A 7,639-nucleotide genomic window follows, 5' to 3' on the forward strand; every position below is an offset into this window, starting at 1 on the left:
TTTCTGACCTACTATATTCTGCGACTCGCGGAGACGCGACGGGAGCAGGCGCTCATCGCGAACATCCTTCGGGACGTGCTCGACGGCCAGAGGGAGGCAGCTTTCAAGGCTTCCCAAGCCGATGATCGGCACGCCCTCCTGGTTGGCCGGCTGGCTCATCTCGACGGGCTAGGCCCCCAGGGCGTCATTCCGCAGTCTCCTGCCCCTCCTGCCCCAGCTTCTGAGCGATCAGTCGCCCCAGCCCAGGCACTGAAGGTTTCCAGTGCAGACATACCCCCTACTCAAGACCCGCCCGCTGGCCCCACTGAGCTCATCCTGCAAGCACTGGGTGAGTTGCTTGATAGGACTAGGCCCCCTACTGCTGCTGCTGCATCTACTTCCTTTCCCCCGGGTTTTCCGCAGCCGGCAGGGCCTCAGGGCGCCAGGGTGGGCCCCGTAGGGCCTACTCACGTCTCGGCCCCCCGCCCAGTCTTCATGCCTGAAACGTTCACTGGTACCGGCCGTGATTGGTCGGATTGGTCTGAACATTTCGAGCTTGCTGCCAAGGTGAATGGGTGGGACGACCTATTGAGATTACAATTTATGTCGTTGCTGCTGTCGGGCCGCGCTCGGCACCTTTTTTGTGGCCTTTCAGCAGAGACTAAGGACGATTTCACCTTGTTGAAGGCCGCTATGGCTAGATCCTTAGAGCCGTACGATGGTGAGGCCTGGTTCCAGGCGAACTTTGCTTCAAGACGTCGGCTACATGGTGAATCAGCTCAGGAGTTTGGCATCCACCTGCGGAGGCTTGTGATTAGAGCCTACCCCTCGACTGACGCTCACACACAGGATGTGTTGGCAAGGGATCACTTTTCCACCCATTTTGCGACTGGTGAGCTCCGCTATGACCTCCGCAGTTTCGCACCCCCCACGCTGGAGGCTGCTGTTGCTCTTGCGTCAAGGTTGGAGCGCAATAAGTCCCTGGAACTGAGTGATTCATACTGTCAGGATCGGCGTCGGAAGACATGTGGATCTATTCGCGGGTAGTTGAGGGCCAAGACACTCTCCAAGAGTAGGGGAGTTGTGGAACTTGATAGCTGGGGCTGCACTGTTCGAGGTTGGGAACGGTTGCAGAGGGGTGCAGAGGTTGCAGGTTGCAGAGGTTGCAGGTTGCAGAGGTTGCAGAGGTTGGTGTGATCCTAGTTTAGATTATGAATCACTAGCCAGGACCTGCAGGAACAGGCCCTTATAGATCCGAATATGACATCACCTGTGTTATGACATCACCAGCGAAAGGCATGACATCACCTGTGTTATGACATCACCAGCGAAAGGCATGAAAGACACTTATGAATCATGACATCATCAGTGATCGATGACATCATAGTAGGAATGACCTCTGCAACCTCTGCAACCTGCAACCTCTGCAACCTGCAACCTCTGCACCCCTCTGCAACCGTTCCCAACCTCGAACAGTGCAGCCCCAGCTATCAAGTTCCACAACTCCCCTACTCTTGGAGAGTGTCTTGGCCCTCAACCACCCGCGAATAGATCCACATGTCTTCCGACGCCGATCCTGACAGAGGGAGCAGATGGGCAGGCAGGAGGAGTGGAGGGGATGGTTTGGGGTTGTGTGGCCAGTTTTTTCCAATTTCTTGGGATCCTTTCGTCTGGTGTCGTGTATCTGACCAGGTGGTCTATGTTAATTTTTTTTTATTGTTTTCCCCTTTTCTGGTTGAAGGTCTGCACTTTTCCCCTCCAATTTGACAATTATGATTGGCCCCAAAAAATCAGACTCCATCTTTCCCCCCTTCCTCTGTTCCTGACGTATATGTTTTCGGAGCACCATGTCTCCTACAATGAAGTTGTCCTCTTACCCTTGCTCCATTTTCCGTTTGCGTACCTTGTCCTGTTTCCTGGCTACATTTGCTCTTACCTTGTCATACACATCACCCAGGTTTTTTAGGCCATCCGAAATGTCGTCAGTCCTCACCAGGTTCTCCACTATCTCATCGGTTATCTATAACAATTTGTGGAGGGTATCTTGCCTCCCTTCCATACATGAGGTAGTACGGGCTGTACCTGGTTGTGTCATGCATCTTGGTTCTTAGTCCAAATACCGTTGACTTCAAGTATCTGTCCCAGGTATTTGGAAACAGTCCAACCATTTTGTTCAGAACTCTGAAATGTTAAATAAATTATATTGATTTCACACTTTATACAAGACTGAAATGTGGTTTTCTTTATGATCATTGATTTATAGTAGAGCTGCATACTGCTGAACGGTGCAATTAAGCCTCTCCACCAAGCCATTTGTCTGGGGGTGATACGGGGCACAACGGCTCCTGGTGATTCCCAGCCTGTTACACAGCTGTGTGTTCACCTAGGATTGCAATAGGAGATGTTATAGGAAAAGCAGTGAATCAACTACTTTTTCATTGTGGCACTAGTATACAGCTGTGAACTGATTAAGACTCACTGGTGCACTTCATATCAGAACAAGAGAACAATAGTTCCAGTTTAATTTGAGGCTAAGATTAATAGACTGAAAATGACCTTTAAAAATCATCTGTACAGGATTTTTCTAGGTTATTAACACATTCACTGCCAGCCATTTTTTCAATACTGTAGGTTCTGCCAAGTTTTTTTTTTGAGGATTCTGGCTCATCTTTCAAGAGCCGAGGATTATTTTCTGCTAAGATTTTGTGAACACAAATGATCTCAAAAGAACTAATAGAATGTGTGCTTTCTCTGTCTAAAAGAGTTAGTTTGTAGAGTTAGTAGTTATGTAGGCATTAGCAGTAGAATACAGCATGGTTTCAGCGTCTGAAAATTTATTCTGAGATAAATGGCTTTTTGTGAAATTCGATAGAACAGTCACTTTAACCATTTAATTTTGGCGTAAGACGTCAGACATCTAAACAATAGTTTTGAACAGTAATTTCCTCCATAGCAGCAGGAAACCCCCCTCTCCTTCAAACTCCTCCCTCCGTGGGTGTGTCTCTGGTGGCTTTGCAGCGTTTGTCACAAGCGAGGCTGTGCCTGTCTGTGCTGCCTGGCTGCTGGCGGCTGCTCTCTGGGCGAGTCTGCATGAGTCGTTTCGGTAGTGAGCTCAGCTGCAATGAAGCTGCGTGCGATTGTGGGCTTTCTGCGGGTGTTTCAAAGTGTGTTGCACGCATAATCTAGTATGCAAATTTGCAATCCCCCACCGCCAGCTCCCAGCGCGATAATGCGCGAAAGCGAAAGCGTTTTCGCCAATCCATTTTACAGTATGAGAGAATGGTTTCCTTGCGCGTTCCCCTGCAGTTTTGGCTCTGCTTTTTCTAGTCTGGAGAGCACTGTCGCCACTTAGTGGGTCGGTGGAATGGGTTGTACACGTTCGGTGGCTCCAATATTTTTATAGGAGACGTGGGGGGCGTTGATCCACGTCCCACCGTCAATTTTTTTTTTTTTTTTTTAAGACGAGATATCTCGTCATTGGCAGTCAACCGTTGGATTTTTTTAAGACGAGATATCTCGTCAATGGCAGTGAACGTGTTAAGTTGACATGGTCAAGAAATCACACTCTCTGAATTGAGTTGACAGATTCTCTGCCATTGTCAGTCAGAAGCCTTTTTGGGGCCCTGTGCTTCAAAAGAAAGATGCACTCAGACACCTTTGACACTCTTGGATTTGAGTGGATAGACCCCAGGCCACTTGGTGAAGTAGTCCACCATCACACACATGTATTGGTGGCCATTGCTTGTTTGCGTTAATTTGCCCACGAGGTCCATCCCCACTAGCTCAAGAGGCTCGGTCACCTGAAATATAAACAAACAGTGAATAATAAACACTTGAGTGACCACTGTTTAATCCTGGTGAAGTAATAACTATGGGGTTGTACTGCTGAGCAGTGAGGCTCATTGAGGAAGAAAAAAAATGAGAAAAATGAATGGGAAATGACTGAGATATGAATGAGAAATTTCTGAATGAGAAAAATGAGAGGAAGAAAAATCACAAACTAAACTTTTTGTTTTGGGGCTAAACGTTCAAGCTAAACTTTTTGTTTTGGGGCTAAATGTTCAAGTTAAACGTTCATATGTGTGTATAAGCCGGCCGGCAGGGGACAAACGGGGTTGTTTATTTTGTTATGTGGATCCACAGTGTGTTTTATTTTAACCTATACCTGCCTACAAAAGAGGGATTGGTTGTTGTTTTGTTTTGTTTTTTATTGGTTGTTATTTTGTTTTTATTGGTAATATCACAAGGTATTGGTTTTGATTTCGCACACACAAACAAAACCACAGCTGTTTAGAGAAAGCTCAACGAGCTATGGGTTTGTATTTGCAGAGGTCGAAATACACACCAGGAAAGCACATTTGTCTCAAGCAGACCTACACGCCACATTTAGAGGGAAATATAGACTGTATACAAGTTATGGTCTAGGTGGTTTTGAAAAACCACAGAAAACAACACCAACACATTCATTATGAAGGGGAAGAGAAAGGACAGTATTCTCCTATATTGCTGTCTGCAAGAAGCAATACATACATACCATACATACATACACTTTCATTTATCATGTGAGGAGTTTAATCTTTCGCTAGTGTCTCTTAATGTGTCTTTAAAAGGTCTCGACCTGGAATTGACCCGCGCCTCACCACCACCATGCAGCAGACTGAGAGTCAGCGCCAGGCTCAACTACACTGAAGACCACCAGCAGTCCAGGCTCAAGCGCAGACCATCAGCACTCCGGGCAGGCTTCAGCCAGGGATCTAACGGCAGCCACATCCGTACCAGCAGCCACTACAGCCCTGAACACCGCAGCTAGCGGCCAGCAATGGGAGAGAGTAAAACCTCTCCCTTCCGTGTAAGTGTTTGAACACACCGGTGTAACGGGCTACAGAAATGCATCATGAGTGGTTTGCTTGCTGTAAAAGAATATATAACTGCCGTTGAGTTTCCCATTCATAGCTTGGCCCAGAGGTTGACGCCAGCAGGATAACATCTGCCCTTGGATATGAACAATGCGCTGTGTTTACCGACCTGGACAGTTTAACAGCGGAGAGGACTCAACGAAGCGAATCAAGATGGAGCGGAGAAGGTGTGAGGCGCTGGTCAATGACGGGGAGAGGCTGACACGGCCGGAGACGCAAGCCAGTTGAGGATGGAGGGGTTCACAGCAGAACTTGCTCCAAAGACACCAATTATGAGCAGATAAGTGATGGCACACATGAACATTTGCATGTTACAGCTGTTTGAGAAACCATTGTTTTAGCAAGAGAATCACACACTGCACACATTATGTATATGCAATGCACACAGAGTAAAAGTACTTTTTTGCATTATTACAGTGCTGTTAAATAGAAGTTATGTTTTAGGAAAAGTGAGTGCTTAGCCTGGAAAACCCTTATTGCCAAGCGAAAAGGTAAATGTTTGTGAACAGACACTGAGATTTCTCTCCCCCCCCCCTCCTCGGCCTGAAGCCTTGAAACAGTGCAGCTGGTCCAGATAACCACAATGCTGAGCGCACACACATTTCCCAAGAGAGGTTCCCAAACCGAGCAGAGGCAGATAAGTTAAAGGGCCTCTCTCTCCAAAAAAAAAAAAAAAAAAAAAAAAAAGGGGGAGCCTGCTAAATTAATTGACACATGCGTTAAATAACGCATCTAGGGGTATGCAGCTGGCCTTCAAATGACTGGCAGTTTTTTGTTTTGTTGCTTTTTGTTTTGTTTTTAAACTTTGTGTTGTTGTGGTGAATGTGTTTTGTGTGTCTGTGTGACTGAGACAATCAGATTGGACAGCAGATTGGGACAATCAGATTGGACAGCAGATTGGGACATCGGATGCTGAGATCCAGCCTGCGCGCGCACGCCACCGGCGCGGTTGGCTTTGTCTTTGCATACACACACACACATGCGTGAGCTTGAGGACAGGCGGTGCACACTCTGTGAAGCAACCGGAGGATGAATGGCGAAGGACAGACAGCGTGGTGCACTCGAGCGAGTGCATCCTTCGTGACGGTTTCCCCATGGCGAATCGGATGCAGAGAGTCGTACTTTGCGTGGTTTGTGTAAAAACTGTGATAATGTGTGTAATAAAGTGCTTTGGAAGGTGTGGCAAGGAAATAGGGGAAGTAACAGACATGGGGACAAAGACTTGAGACATGACTTGGACTTGTAAGATGACTTGTGAGCTGATAGGTCGCGGGTTCATTTCCCGGCTTTTGGGCAGAGTACATGCCAAAGTCGACTTGGGATGTATGTCTGCCGGATGCTTGGAAAGGAACCCAAAACATAGAGGTTAATCTGACTAATGTGCTCTGTAGGTTGTGCAAATTGTGTATTAAGCAGGGTTGGGGGTAATTAATCAAATTGTGTGTTAAATGAATATAAACATATTCTAAACTACCAAGTAGGGCTTAATTTGAATGTAACCTGCAACAAGTAAAAGGCAAACAGGAGCCCATTTACCAGAAATGTGATAAAAGTGTGGAACAATAAAAAGGCCATCTCGCCTCTGACACACTTTGCTTATGCTATGAAATCCTGGGTAAATAATCATGCTTGATTTGATATTAGCATAACTAAGAGTTTGATTTGACAAGTGATACATTGTAACATAAGTATGTATTAAGTAAGTAAGTAAGTAACCGAAATGCAGTTAAGTAAGGACTTATTAATTGTAATTGTGAACACATAGGGAAATATTGATCTATATAGATGTGTGAGATGATAAAAAAAAAAATCTAACAAGTTAAGGATAATAGTTATCTTAGTTTTCTTTGACTGTGTTTGAACTTATAGTTTCTTATCAATAATTTATTTTTAATATTGATAATAATGATTTATTCTTATCAAAAGTGTGGAATTGTCATGGAAAATTATTGATCAAGTGTTTATTGATTGATTAGTTATTAATTATGACAATTCTAAGATGTATTTTGTGAACACTACATTGTAGAAGATTGCTGTACAGAGTTTCTGTGAGAACATGTATCTTGTTTTGGGAAGCTTAGACGTGGGAATAGACTGATTGTTATGTATTCTTAAGTTTCTGTGAGAACCTGTGTCTTGTTGTGGGAATAGACTGGATTTGTTATGTCTTTTGTGAACATCAGATTAGCTACATGGCTGAATGGAAAGTACTGCCCTCCACGATGGGGGGCGGGCATCGATAGTTTCAGTATATGATGAGATGTAACAATGACTCGTGGCTCTTGTATTGACAAATGTAGTCAAGAGGAGACCTCTCTGCAGAGATGTTATTGTGGAATAAAACCTCCTATGAACATGTAAAACGGATATCTAATTATTGATGAATCAGCAGGACATTGCAGCAAATTTTGCCTCCACCCCATTTGCTGATGTTCATTCCAGGCCAGAAGTACCTCTTCACAATGGCATCGTGAGATTTATCCACCCCAAAATGGCCTCCAATGTCGCTAGCGTGGAACTCTCTGAAGAGATTACTTGCCTCTTCAGGAGTATCTACTACCTTGGCCCAATGGTGCTGCTGCACATCCTTCTTGCGTCTACAAAAGTAGTGCAGCTCACCATCTTGAATGATTGTTGAATAGAATTAAATTATAAACCCAGTTTAGGATTTTACAAATTGACCATGTGCCATTGATTTTCTTAACTATGATTTTGAAGTTGTCTGCCCTTCTTTTGATGACAGA

Source organism: Poromitra crassiceps, assembly GCF_964638095.1.
Source record: "Poromitra crassiceps genome assembly, contig: HAP1_SCAFFOLD_59, whole genome shotgun sequence".
In the NCBI taxonomy this organism is placed as follows: Eukaryota; Metazoa; Chordata; class Actinopteri; order Beryciformes; family Melamphaidae; genus Poromitra; species Poromitra crassiceps.